The sequence below is a fragment of the Rattus rattus genome, chromosome 4, assembly GCF_011064425.1.
Source record: "Rattus rattus isolate New Zealand chromosome 4, Rrattus_CSIRO_v1, whole genome shotgun sequence".
NCBI classification, from domain to species: Eukaryota; Metazoa; Chordata; class Mammalia; order Rodentia; family Muridae; genus Rattus; species Rattus rattus.
Genome location: NC_046157.1, coordinates 154,855,540 through 154,869,393, shown reverse-complemented (window position 1 = coordinate 154,869,393; position 13,854 = coordinate 154,855,540).

Genomic DNA, 13,854 nt, shown 5'->3' with positions numbered 1-13,854 from the left:
GGAGATCCTGAAGAGTCTGTGCAGGGGACATGCCACCCAGGGATCCCTCAGTCCTATCAGCCCTCCAGGACGCTATTCATCTTAGAACTATGAGTAATATTGAGATGGGACTGAAGGAACTTGGGGACGTGGGTTGAGATGAAGCACACGGTGAGAGCCATCTGGGACCTCACCATGTTCCTCACCTGGTCTTTCCTTTCAAGTGTACACACCGTCTGCTCTGAGACAGAAAGTTCAGGTTGGGGGATGGAAAGCTCATCTTCTCACGAGCTGAACTAGATTTTTGCCCCAGAGGCAGCAGCATTAGCAGCAACTACAGTTGCTCACAGAGTTCCAGAGGTTGGGCATTCAGTGACACAGCAGGTCCCGTCTTTCTCTTCAGACCGTCCTCAGCAACCACAAACAGGGAAGGACTTCGGTGCACAGAATCAGGATCTTGGCTCCATCCCGTGTTGTTCCTGTCAGAAAAGCCTCGTGACCCTTCACTGTTTACTTAAGGTCAGAATCATAACTGGAGGCATCTGAAGAGAGACAGTGACAGAAGGTCAGAACACGGAGGATTAAGATAACTCCTCCCACCTGTACTACTCAGTGTCTTATTTTCATAGTTAAGGAAAATCCTGGAGAGGGACAGGGTATGTGCAAGGAGACTGACTGTTTGCCTGGAGAGGGAGCAGGCTAAAGGCTGAGGGACACCCCAGGTCCAGGAGACCTCATGGTGAAATTTATCTGCAGCCATCACCTGCTTAGAAACTCACCATGCATATATATGAGAAGAATGGTGGAGCCCCAGGCAGGAACATGGCTTCTTTTTTCTGGGATTCCAACATTGTCCTCCTATCAAGATGGCCTCCTCATCTTCTGACTTTCCCATCACCTGTAAAAGAGGAGTGTGCACGTCAGCTCTTTGGCATGTCGTTACACCCAACACTCCCAGGGCCTGAGATCTGAGTGGAGAACACCATTTCACCAAGCAATGAATTACAATAAATTTCCCACAGGGTTTCCATAAAACTCACACTATCACAGCCCCTCCTCAGGTCCAGTCATTTATGATGGCTGTCTGTCCCATGGCTTTTCTCATCAGAGCTCTTTTCACAGGGACAGAGTTTCCCAACAACCTGTACTAGGATGACACTCCCAGTCTCATTACCCTTTTTACCTGTTTTGCTGTGGACTTACCTCATCACCTTTGTCTTCCCAGTGCCCTGGACCGTGCCCGAGTGTCAGCTCTTTGGGCACAGCTTGTCCCCCACACCAGTGATCCTGGGATCCAGCCACTAGCAAGGGCCTTGCACATCACTATGCATAGCGAACGGCAACTGACCAAAGGACAGATCACATGAATGTATAGAGACAGGAGGAAGCTGGGGTCACATCTCAGAGCCAATCTTCACCCTAAATCCTTGTGGGTAAGAATGAAGTCAGGCCTCTGAATGGAGAATGGCTTCCATGATGCTACAGGAGGATAGGATTAGGCAAAGTCCAGGTTGTGAGGAACAGGCAGCATGGTAAGAAGCGGGAGTCCAGCTCTGTCAAAAAGCCCACAGAACACAATCCCAAGGAACTGAAGTGGCAGTTATCAGGGGCCACCCACTGACCAATCTGTAGAGGTCTCCTCTAGACTCTTCAAGTCCTAAGACTGTGAAGCAAGGCTAAAGGAGTCTAGGAAGATGTTGCTGTCTTTTGGTGACAGGGTTATAACTAGAACACCAGCATAAAATGAAGGTCTTTTTTTTTTTTTTTTGGAGCTGAGGACCGAACCCAGGGCCTTGCATTTGCTAGGCAAGCGCTCTACCACTGAGCTAAATCCCCAACCCCTAAAATGAAGGTCTTAAGAGGGGCTCAGCAGTTGCACCATGTAGCTTCCAGGTTCAGCTGGATTGCCCATCATTTTTGCATGCAGTCCTCCTGTCCTTACTGTCACCTCAGTGACAATAGCACCTTCTAAGGCCAGGTCTCCTGTACAGAGACTGAGCAATCATCCCATAAGCTTGAACGTTCGAGTAGCCTTGCCAGAGGATAGTTCACTGGGACATGTGCTTCTATAGGTCATGGTAACAACACTGCAGCCTGAAGTGAAGGGGACCAGGTCCACCCACTGTTCATGTCCTGGGTCACTCTCACAGGGCTCAGGATTCTCAGTAGCCCCCCTTGATCTTGGGGTTCACATCAGGACACTGATGTCATCTGTGTTTGCTCCGCCATTCCTCCTTTGTCTCCTGGCCCTAATGAGGACAGACTTCATTCCCTAGACTCTAGACTCTGTCCACAGCCCTGCAGCATCTCCCACTCTTACCTCCCCCAGAGCTTGATTTGGACATTTTCTTGGGTATGACTGAGAATCTCGGTCCACTCTTGCCTTGAGCACTGGAGTCTCAGTTGGATAGGATCAGAGTTGCAGAAGTCTGTGGTCTTCTCTTTAGTCACAGACAGGGAGAATATGGAACCTTAGATTAGCATAGGGGTCAGGCCAGGTTAAGAAATCTGCAGGGATGTAAGTGTTCAAGCTTCTTCTGAAGACAAGGGCAACAGGGAAGAGGAGGCCTCCTTCCTTTCCTGTCAGCAGTATCTCTGGAGCAGCGACGGCTGCCCTGGTGTGACCTGCACTGATGTGGGTTACGTGTGCTTTAGGAGGAGGTGAGCCTCGGGGATCCTGGTGGTGTTAGAGGTCACGGAACACCTGTCCCTCCTTCACCTTTACTCTTGGGTTCTGGCCATTTGGGTGTGAATGCTGCTCTCAGGCAGGATCCTGGTGCACACAGCAGCATGTTTCACAGTAATTCAAGCCTTAGAGTTTCCTCAGAATTCGTGAGACCTACAAGTGGTCAGGATATAGGCATCATCTGGGTGCCCCCCTCTTCTGAAGTAAAGAAGTGTATGCATACTGTTTTTCCTATTTGGGCCGAAGTTCCAGGAGGCATGACTCTTTTACTTCCCTATGAACCTACACAGATTGAGTGCTCAGGGGCTTACCTAGTATTTTGTCAGAGCCTACCTAATTCTTCTTGGGGGGAACCTCCTGACACATCCCTGGACACTCAAGTGCAGTGCACCACTAGCTACTTTTGAAGCAGAGTGGAGAAAGGGCTCATGGTTGAGAGGTTGGACTGTTTGTTCTTGGAGATGATCTTACCTTGGTTCCCCGCTCTCATGCCCAGGGACTAACAATCACGAGTCACTCCAGCTCCTATGTGATCCAGAGCCCTCTGCTGGTCATCATAAGTGCCTGCACGTACTTGCACAGGTTACAGAGAGAGAGAGAGAGAGAGAGAGAGAGAGAGAGAGAGAGAGAGAGAGAGAGAGAGAGAGAGAGACAGAGAGACAGAGAGAGAGAGAGAGAGAGAGAGAGAGAGAGAGAGAGAGAGAGAGAGAGAGAGAGAGACAGAGACAGAGAGACAGAGACAGAGTGAGAAGAGAAACTAAAAATGTTTTGAAAAAGGAAATGCGCATTTAATTGGACGTTGCACAAAGAAAGACAGCACTTTAAATTTTATGTCACTCTGAGTGCCATGGTGAGAACTCAGGCCATCCCATGACAATCCGAGGACAAAAGTAGGGGCTACTATTCATATCCACTAAAGCAACCTTGGTCCATGCTGTAGGGACATATTTAATCAATGTGGCAGAAGATGACCCACAAGTTAATCTGGCATTTGAGTTTATCCTTAGTAAGATCATATGGGTGTGGTGACACACAGGGCAGTGGTTATGTGCACTGGCTGCTCATGCAGAGGCCCCAGGTTGGAGTCCCAGCACCTACAGTGTGCCTAACAAACCCTTGAAACTCCAGTACTAACGGATCAACACAGACAGGACATACAAGAATCTATTCTCCTCCTATCTATATGCTGGACTGGGGAAAGGAGAACATCAGATGCCTAGGCCTGGTCTTCTGACGATTCTGGAAAATATTTTAACCTCAGATTTCTTGCTCTTAGAAGCCAAATCAAACCTTTCACTTCAGCAGTCTTATCAAGGATGGTACTCTGTGGTCATCTAAGCCAGGCCCCTCCCTCAGCTCCTCTTGCTCACTATTTCCTGGTCAGTCACTTCCTCCACGGTGTTGAAGAGCAGCAGAGAGCTGAGAAAGGAACTTAGAGTCACCCTAAAACTGCACCCCACTGTTCACACACTGAGAAGCACTTAAGATTCACCTAAATAAGCTGTCCACGAGTCCACACTTGGGCCCCACTTCAGAGAAAAGTATGTCAAATATGACATGGGCCCAAGATATTGATCCCTCACTCAACAGTGCTTGCCCAGTGAGCATTTTACACACTTCACTATGTCCCTAGGACCGGAGCCAGAGCCACTAAGGGAGTGGCAGGATGTGGAGTGCAATTACAGCCAATGGCATCCTCAGTGTCAAGCCAAGTAGCTGCAGGGAAGCCTCCCCAGACTGCTGGGCCGGGCCAAGATCCAGCAAGGAAGGCTTCCTCAGGGAAAACTGTTCCCAAGAGTATTACAGCTCACTAAGACGGATGTGCTCGGATGATTCTTGGTGAAATAGCTCATGCACTTTTTCCCTTGTGGACAGAGGCCTGTTCCACATTCCAGGAATGGACTGGGATCCAGGGGTAGATGCTTCTATTTGGCTCAGTCTTCGGATGTTAGGATGCTTTATATGCATGGGGGAGGGCCTCAGGTGCTGTCCCTAAGTGACGTGATCCTTCTAGTGGAATGTCATGTTCACTTGTTCTGAGACCGGTACACTTGGTCTGATTTAGAACTAATGCCTAGTGTTCTCAATTATGAGGATTCCGGGGGAGGGGTTCTTTTTTTTTCTTTCTTTCTTTTTTTTTTTTTTTTATTTTGAACCGACTTCAACCTTTCCATGTTTTCTGTCTGGTAGCAAGCCCCATTGCCCTATGCAACAAAAATCAAAGCATCTAATCAATACTTGGGGTAGTGAACTGAAGAGAAGGCCCTCAAAAGAAGACCCACAAAGGTAGACACTTCAACAAGTGCTCAGCATCCTCACCATCCGGGAAGGGAATTAAAGGTGTTTGAGGTGACAGGTCCCCCTCTCCACCATGACTGGTAACAAGGAAACCAAGGCCAACAAATGACAGGCAGGACAGGGAGAATCATGGATGCTCACACTGATGGTGGGAAGTGAGACCGGGAAGTGACCCTGGATGCCAGCATGAAAGTTCCTCAGAACAAGGAAAAGGGGACTCCTGCCTGATCCATCAATGTAGGGCAGGGATCCTCAGACATCCAGGCTCATGGTTGCCCTGTTCACTATGGCTCAGAAGGGAACCGACAGGATGAGCACAAACATGTGGGAGGGGATGAGAAATCAGCAACACTGTCACATCATTACATGTGAAGGAAATTGAGATAAGCAGGACGTGTGTCGACATGGAGATCAAGATGCTAAGTGAAATAAGCCAGTCTCAGGAACAGAAGTGTGTGTGTGTGTATGCTTTAGTGTGCCTGTGTTCATCTGTTTGTGTGCCTACCGTGGTGTGTCAATCTTAAGACAGAAAAAGCAAGAGTAGACAAGTTCTGAGAGGGAAAGGTAAGAGATATTGTGGGCGAGAAGAGGAGGCACCGTATGTAATGTGTATGACACAACACAGAGTGAGGAAATAGCTGGGCTTGCAAGGAAACCCACCTATGAGGTTCAGGAAAGTGAACAGGCCACTGGGAAGAGGAAGGAAATACCACATAATCTATGCACAAGTACACAAAAGCTAGCACACACACACACACACACACAACATAATGGAGCACAGTTATTACAATTGGTTACGAAGAGAAACCTAAAATAGATCATAATTTAAAAAACAATATCCAGGGCTAAACCAAAGCAACTATATGAGGATAGATGTTTAAGCCTAAAGACCCATACTGCATCCCCAGATTCCAAACAAAACGGCTTACTGGGTAGCAAACAATATAAAGTAAAATATGCAAACACGGCAAAGCCTGAGGCAGAGACAACAGAACTGACTAAAATCTCCAAGGCCAGCCAGGCTAATATATGACCCAACAATATCAATGGGGACTGTAGAGCAGCAGGGTGGAAGGAGAGAGCTCACCATCAAACACTTTCCTCTAACCGTGACCCTTACTGTGAGTGCCCAGCACACCAACGCACATACACACATGAAGAAATGCACGTGTGCACACACATGTACACAGAACCACAGCCACACAAGCAAAGGTAATTAAAGAGTAAAAGCTATAATCAAATTCATACTGATCAGACATGCTAGTGCTCATGAAGGGGTGGTGTGTTAGACAGGGAAAGGTGACCGGTGTGGGGGATTTGAGTTCCTACAGGCACAGCTACAAGTTTTGAAAATCTCCTGGAATCATGTTTGCAATGCGTGAGATAATCGTACCAATGGCTGTTGAAATCTTAGGATATGTTCAAAAGTTCCCAAGTTGTACTCTACAAATCCCTGCGTTATATAGTATGAGAAGTTTAATAAATTCATTAATCAATTATAGAAATAAGAAAGTAGAGCATTTCATTAAATGTGGGAAATCGAACAGTAATCAAACTAGGACCCGGGTCCTGTGGGTATAACTGGGTGTCTCAACTCTGCAGCCTGCTCCATGGATTGCATCTGGACCCCTAAGCCCGGTGGGGGGAGTTCTGACTAGCAGGAGAGCTGCCAGTTCATCTGTTTCCCTTCTCTGGCTTCCTGGAATCCTACAAAGTCAATGGCTCGCCCTTAAGAACACAGCAGCTTGGGCGGTGCGGCTGGTACAGGCCTTAGCTTAGGTCCAGCAGTCAGGAAGCAGAGGCAGGTGAAACTCTGAGAGTTTGAGGGCAGCCTGGTCTACAGAGGGAGTTCCAAGACAGCCAGGGCTACACAGAGAATCCCTGTCTCAAAACAAAACAACCAGTCAGCCCTCTGAGGGGTTAGGGAGAGGGTATAGGTCCCTAAGGATATGTCCATAGGGTCACCTGACTCAGGCTGCTCTCCTGAGCTGCTGAGGAAATGAAGGAAAGTCACATTGAAAGTGAAGTTGGCTACCAGGAATCTCAGGCTGTTTAATTGGTACAGCACAGGGGGAGGGGTTAGCTAGCCTGGGTGGAAGGTGTCTGTCCATGATCAGTGTCAGGCTGTAAATATCAGGGGGAGAAAGCACACTGGCTAGAACTTGCACGCACTGATCAGACATTCAGCCACACTCATGACTGGACTCCAGAGCAAAGCTGTGCTCTTCACCCGGGCGCATAAGAGGAAGGTCTTTTGTAGTGGGGCTGCTATTAGGTCCTTTTTTGATTCAAAACTGCAATGAGAACTCTGTCAGTCTCCCATGTGTCACCAGTTAATTGCTCTTGGATGGTAACCAGACTTCCTCCTACTCAGGCACATTGGGAAGGGGTTGTAAAACCATTAACCAAAGGTCATAAAAAGGAATCTAACAATTTATTATAGGTTTTAGGACAGAAGATAAAATATTGACTGGGTTTATCTATGTGAAATGTCACTAATAACTTGGTTATGGCTTTAAACCTTCAGGGAGCCTGTGGAGCCCAGAGAGGTGCTGGGCGGTTAGGCAGATGATTACTCCTGACTGATATGCATGTCAGAATTCTCTGCTGTAAATTTCTATTTCTATTTATGACTTGACTTCATGTGTGAACTTGCAATCAACTTTTTTTTACATGTGATCATGTATTCTGAAAGATGTATAAGTACTGAGGACAAGAGAGGATGAAAGAAATTTTTTTCCGTTTCTCCACTTAGAAAAATTTTCCCTTTCCCTGCTTAGAATCTTTGTATAACGTAGTAATAAACACTATGATCACTTTTCAAAGCGTCCCTTTTCTCCCCTGTGACTTCTGACCAGCAGGCACGTTAGAGCCTCGCACTTCCTGCTGAGACAAAGGCTTGCTCCTTTGCCGTTTTCTGAAGAGGTGCGAAATGCCAGAAACTGCTGTTTCTGACTTCAGAGGAACACAAAAGGCAGGTCAGATCCAGCAGCAAGGTAACTTAGACTTAGATAAGTAATGTAATTTCTTTTTTTAAATTACTATACAGCAACTCTAAATACCTTGTAAGACAAATTCTTTTTCTTTTCTTTTCTTTTCTTTTTTTCGGAGCTGGGGACGGAACCCAGGGCCTTGCGCTTGCTAGGCAAGCGCTCTACCACTGAGCTAAATACCCCAACCCTGAAAGACAAATTCTTAACCCTGTACCTGGTAAGACAAAGTCTTATGCTTTGCTAGTACTTTCCCCCCTCAGCTGCCTCAGGAAGAACCAAGAAGAAGAAGAAGACCTCACCCCAGCCTGGCCCCCAGCGGGGATCCGCCACTACTGGGCAGCATGCCCAGAGCAAGTCAGGTTAGCAAGACAGTCAGCAGCCCTCCTCTGAAGGCTCTCTTTCACTTCCTGCCTCCAGGTTCCTGCCCTGATGGAGTTCCTGCCTTGGCTTCTCTTCAAAGACGGCCAAGGATCAGGACACATGAGCCTCATGAAGCTTGTGTTCCCTGCGTTGCTTTTGGTCATAGTGTCTGCCACATTGATGCAAAGTAGCCTACGACACACTTGTATTTTGTACACAGTCCTCACCAGGCAGTGGATGTTCCAGGACAGAGAATGAAGAAGGAAGGGAGGCTGATAGGCCCGCCCCCTTGCAGAAAGGGGATTGGTGGGCAGAACTTTGGGGGATGGACAAACCCTAACTGCCACAAGCTGTTGTTTAACTTAACATTCACTAGCCCAGAGCCCGCGGTGAGGTACTCAGATACTCTGTCTTTATCTCTACATGACATTTCTCACTTTGGGGCAGGGTGGACTCAAGGCAGGGTTTCTCTGAGTAGCCCTAGATGTCCTGGAACTCAGAGATCCACCTGCCTCTGCCTCCCGGGTGCTGGGATTAAATGTGCGCACCTCCCCCCACAAGGCTTCCTCATGGCGTTTCTCACAGTTCAACCTCCAAATGTGGAGAACGCAGTGACCACCCCCAGGAGCCAGGCACAGGGAAGGCAGGAGATGGGAAGCTGGCCTGAAGCCTAAGGGAACAAAGTTTCAGGTGGGCAGGAGGAATCGTCTCAGACACTCTACACAGCAGGATGATGGTCGGCCTGAAGCGATCTCCTAAGATGTGCAGAGCAACTGCCGGCTTCCTTTGCCCATGGGATCTTAGTAGACAGCGTGGAGACCCCTAACCCCCGGGATTTGAGGGAAGTGGGAGGGAATGAGCCAAGTTTGGATTCTTCCCAGAGTTAAGTCCTAATGTCTCCATAGTCTGTGCCCAGGCCCCAGCCTGTTGGCCTCCACAGTTGAACAGTATTAAGGGGCAGTATTGAGGCTGCAGTTGACCTGGCCGGTGGTGCAGGTTCTGTACTGGATAAAAGTCACAGAGAATGCCTTTGGGAAAGAATAACAAGGTGACCTGAGGAAGCAGACCTCAGAGTTTTCTTTCCCTTTCCAGAAGGCTGTCTGCAAACCTGACACGGTCCTGTCTCCTATTTTCCTTTTTTAATATAAGGAAAACAAAGTAGACCGAATACTCAAACTTCACTAAGAGCCTAGACAGAGGGAGAGTTATGCCAGGTGTCACCACGTCAGTCGAGGCATGCAGGGGACAGAACACCAGGCCTTTGGCCTCACCTCTAGAAAGAGCTGCTGTCAGGTCTGGTGTAAGCTGCTGGCTTGGGTGTACCGTTCTGCCACCCAGAATGACAGCTGTGAGTGAGACTTTTCTAGTGTCCAAGGGTTTACTTGCTGCACAGCTCCATGCCTCTGAGAATGTGACACCAGTGTCCAAGCAGGACACACCTGGCCGAATGGGACAGCTCCCACTTTCTGCTTATGGGAGGCCGCATGCAAGCACAGACCTAGGACAGTCACAGTCACCAGAGGATTGTGGGAACAAAGGGCAGTCCTGGGGACAGCAGGGTGAAGATACAGCTGAGTGCAAGGAAGGTCTCAAGGACATGTCCTGTGGTTAGGAAATTGATCCTGGCACCTTGCCAGTCTTTAATGAAACTAAAATTCTGTCTAGGTAGGCCCTCCCCAAGTCTCCAGAACTGCTGTTCCCCTCATTCCATACATGGGCCATAAAACCCAGCCTTCACTGACAGAGGCTGACATCAGACCCTGAAGAAGTGTGCACCTCAGAAGGATGCATGGGGAGGTGATGCAGGTGGTGCCCTAGGTCTGCTGTGTCTGTAGGAGGAGGAGGAGTTTCTCAAGGAATGATAGGAATGTGGGATTGCTTAAATTGGCTTCTGCCTCCAAAGAACAACTTGGTGAGGATCTGTCACCTCTGATGAGGCATAGGTGCCCCATCATGAGTTCCACTGTCAGCTTCTCCCTCAGGAGGACAGTTAACCGTCAAAGGCAGGATGCTCCCACTTTGGAAGAAGAGGGAAGGAAAGGCTTTCCACATCCTCTGAGGCTCCTCCTGCAATTTTCTAAGAATGCTTCTCATACAGAGAGGGCAGTGCCCTGAAGGTAGGAGAAAGCACTGAGCTACGATGAGATCTCAAGTTAACCATACATTGACCACATTCATTCATTCATTCATTCATTCACTCACTCCCTCTCTCTCTCATGCCTCCATCCCTCCCTCCCTCAGTGAAGAAAACATTATGCCTAGAATGTCTCCAGTATCTCCTGCTCATGAACCTGGTATCCACAATCACTAAGTTTGCTGTTTGAGCCTCCTATAGCAGGATGGTTTGGATTCAGGTCTCTGAGCTCAATGCCCTATTTCCTGGCAGTAACAGAAACGTTGCCCGCCTGCTGCCTCCCCAAGCACCAGCCCAGGCTGCACTATGCAGAGCTCTTCTGCACTTTGCTGCTCACAGGTCCTTTCTTTCCTCTGCCTGGGATCCCCGTCCTGCAGCTGTGCATTGTTTCTCCTTATCAAATCCAACATCCAGATGATCCTGCTTGAGTGATCCATAGACTTCTTAAATCCCCTGGGCTCCGCTGCTCTCTAGAAACACCCTGGAGGAATTCCTAAGTGAGGCTTCCTTCACCCATCACTGGGCACCTCGGAGGCTGGAAAAGCTGGCAGGCCTCAGCAAAGCAGCCCAGGCTTGTCCTGCAGATTACCCTCTCTAGACATGAGGAGCTTCCATGTGTCCAGCAAGGGCAGAATGGTAGGGCCTCCTTGTGTACACCCAGAAAGATACCCAGGTCAAGGATTCCACTGTGCTTAGGGCGTGAGCACAAGAGTGGTGAGATCAGTTCCTGGGAATCCTTTTACATGGGTCCAGGTTGAGCCCCCATAGAGATCTTCATTGAGAAACTTCAGAAAGAAGGGCTGGGTTACAGAATGAAGATGAGGGGAGGAATCCTGCACTAAATGCTGTCTCCCAGCACTGGAGAGATCAGTGCAGGGGAGGGATAACATGGAGTGGATGCCTGTTTAGGGCTGAGCTGGGCACTTTGACCTCTATGTTTTAGTATGGACACAGATACTTGGACATATACCATGGCTTTCATGTTAACCAGACACATATGTGGATGCCTACAGCCAATAGAGATGCGGATGCTCACAGGCAACCATTGGATTGAGCCTGGGGACCCAAATGGAGGAGTTAGTGGAAGGACTGAAGGATCTGTAAGGGTTTGCATCCCCATAGGAAGAACAACATCAACCAACCAGACATCCCAGAACTCCCAGTGACTAAACCACCAACCAAAGAGTACACATGGAAGGCCCTATGGCTCCAGCCTCATTTATTGCAGAGGATGGCCTTATCTGGCATAGATGGCAGGAGAGGCCTTCTGTCCTGTGAAGGCTCAATGCCCCAGTGTAGGGGAATGCCAGGGCAGTGAGGTGGGAGTAGGGGGGTGGGGGAACACCCTTAGAGAAGCAGGAGAAAAGGGGGATGGGGGAGGATGTTTGAGGAAGTGACACTGGGATGTGGGAAAACGTTTGAAATTAAATTAAATTAAGTTAAATAACCAATAAAGATTTTTTTTTAAAAAGGGTTCTCCACAAAGAGCTCACAGACATGTCCGAGAGCTTCCAAGAGAAGCCAAGCAAGCATTTTTGAGGAGCAGTGTGCATACTAAGGAGTGCAGGATCGATTCAGTGGCTTGATGGAGTTCACACAACAAATGACGTCTCTGCTGCCCCCTTTGATGACCTGGATCAATTATTGCTCCCATTGCCTCTCCCCAGTGCTCTTTTACATAGCTCACACAGGAGGCTGTCCATAGACAAATATCTATTATGATATTGTCAACTGCATTTAGGACACTTTCAATCAGTTATGACAAGTAAGTGTATGATATTCCTAGGGTGTAAGCCTGGGAACATTGCCACTTCAAAGAGATTCTATAATATTTCTCTCTGGAGTCTGACTTTTGTGCACAGTAGAGTTCAGTGTCTGTAGGCTAGCTTTGTAGACTCAAGCCTGTCCCTAACCCTTTAGGGCTGCTTCTAAGTGTGGATGGGCTTTGTGCAGAGCTCTTTTTCCCTTAATGTGCTGTGGGCTTAAGCCCTCAGCTTTTGCTCAGAGACCGGGGGAAATGCATTTGCAATTAGTACTCATGAAGTGACACATGAGTTGATTCCCAGTGACACCCTTCCTGGTTTGCAGAGGCTGCCATTCTCTGGGTCCTCATATGACTGGGAATTCTTTCTATGCACTTCAACCCATGCTAAAGTCCTATTCTAGAGAAACCAATCTGTCCCTGCCTCCCTGCAGGAGGCCTGTGTATAACACTGTTCCCAAGTGTGAGGGCCTTAGCAGTGCAATCCGGGGAAGGTTCAAGGATGGAACTCTTTCAAGCTGCAGTCTGTAAAGAACCCTGACAGATAAGCCTCCATTCTCTCCTCTGCCTCTTCTATGGCTCCTCTGTTTGCAGCCAGGGTATTGCCCAAAAGGCAAGGGCTCCTGAGAGTTTGCTGAAGCTCACACAAGGGACAACCACAGAAGAACACTGGGTCCTGGGCTCTACCTGGGGCTCTCCTTCAGGGGACAACAGAAGAAAATGAAAAGCCTGGAGACACGTTTGCCCCCTGCACTGTCTTCAGGCAGCTGCTGTTGTGCAGTGTCCTGAACAGACACTGACAGGATCAATGCTTCTTCCTTATGGGGAAAACTGAAGGAGAGGAAATTGTGACCGTCCTACAGCCAAGTCCAAGTTGATCACATGACCTTTGATATTAAGTGTGTCCCCATTATTTCCTCATACTCTCTCTTCTGCACAGATGCACACATGATATGTGTCACACCAAAATCACAGAACATGGAGGGCTAGGATGGTGTGGCCTGCGTAGGCCTCACTTGGAATAGTCTGTGAACTTTGCTCACTCATATTTGGTGAACCATGGAGTTTCTGAATATCTTCTAGTGGGTGCCTTCTCTGGGGCAACTGTCAAAAGTTGGTACATGAGGGGTTTTAGCTAAGCAGAGATGGGACCTGGAACTTCGTGTCTCCCTGTTAGGATTTAGGCCTGCAGCTCACCCTGTGTGTTCCCTATGCAGAGGAGGTGCCCTGTGCCCTCATCTCAGAGAGCTTCCTGCCCAGACTCCACCCAACATTCCTATTGTATGACTCCCTCAGAACAAGTTCTGGGGTATTGAAAGTCTCTGGGTCACAAGGTACTGCTCTAGGATTTATGGCAAAAACAAAGTCAAACACTTGACAGTGCTGTCTGCATAAACAGGTTGTGTGGGCTTTGCTTGGGGGCAGGATTTGATGCCATTATATTGTGTTCAGATAGCCTCTGTGCCTTCTCCTTGCAGTTAAGAACGTTCTTCTGCCAGGACAAACTCTCAATTATTATTGAAAAAGCTAGATGTCATCACGACATGAAACTTGAAACTTGAATTCAGAATCAGAACATTAATAGCAATACTATGTAGTATTCTGTGATTTCTGGGTAGTACTTTTATGGCTTTCAGGTCCC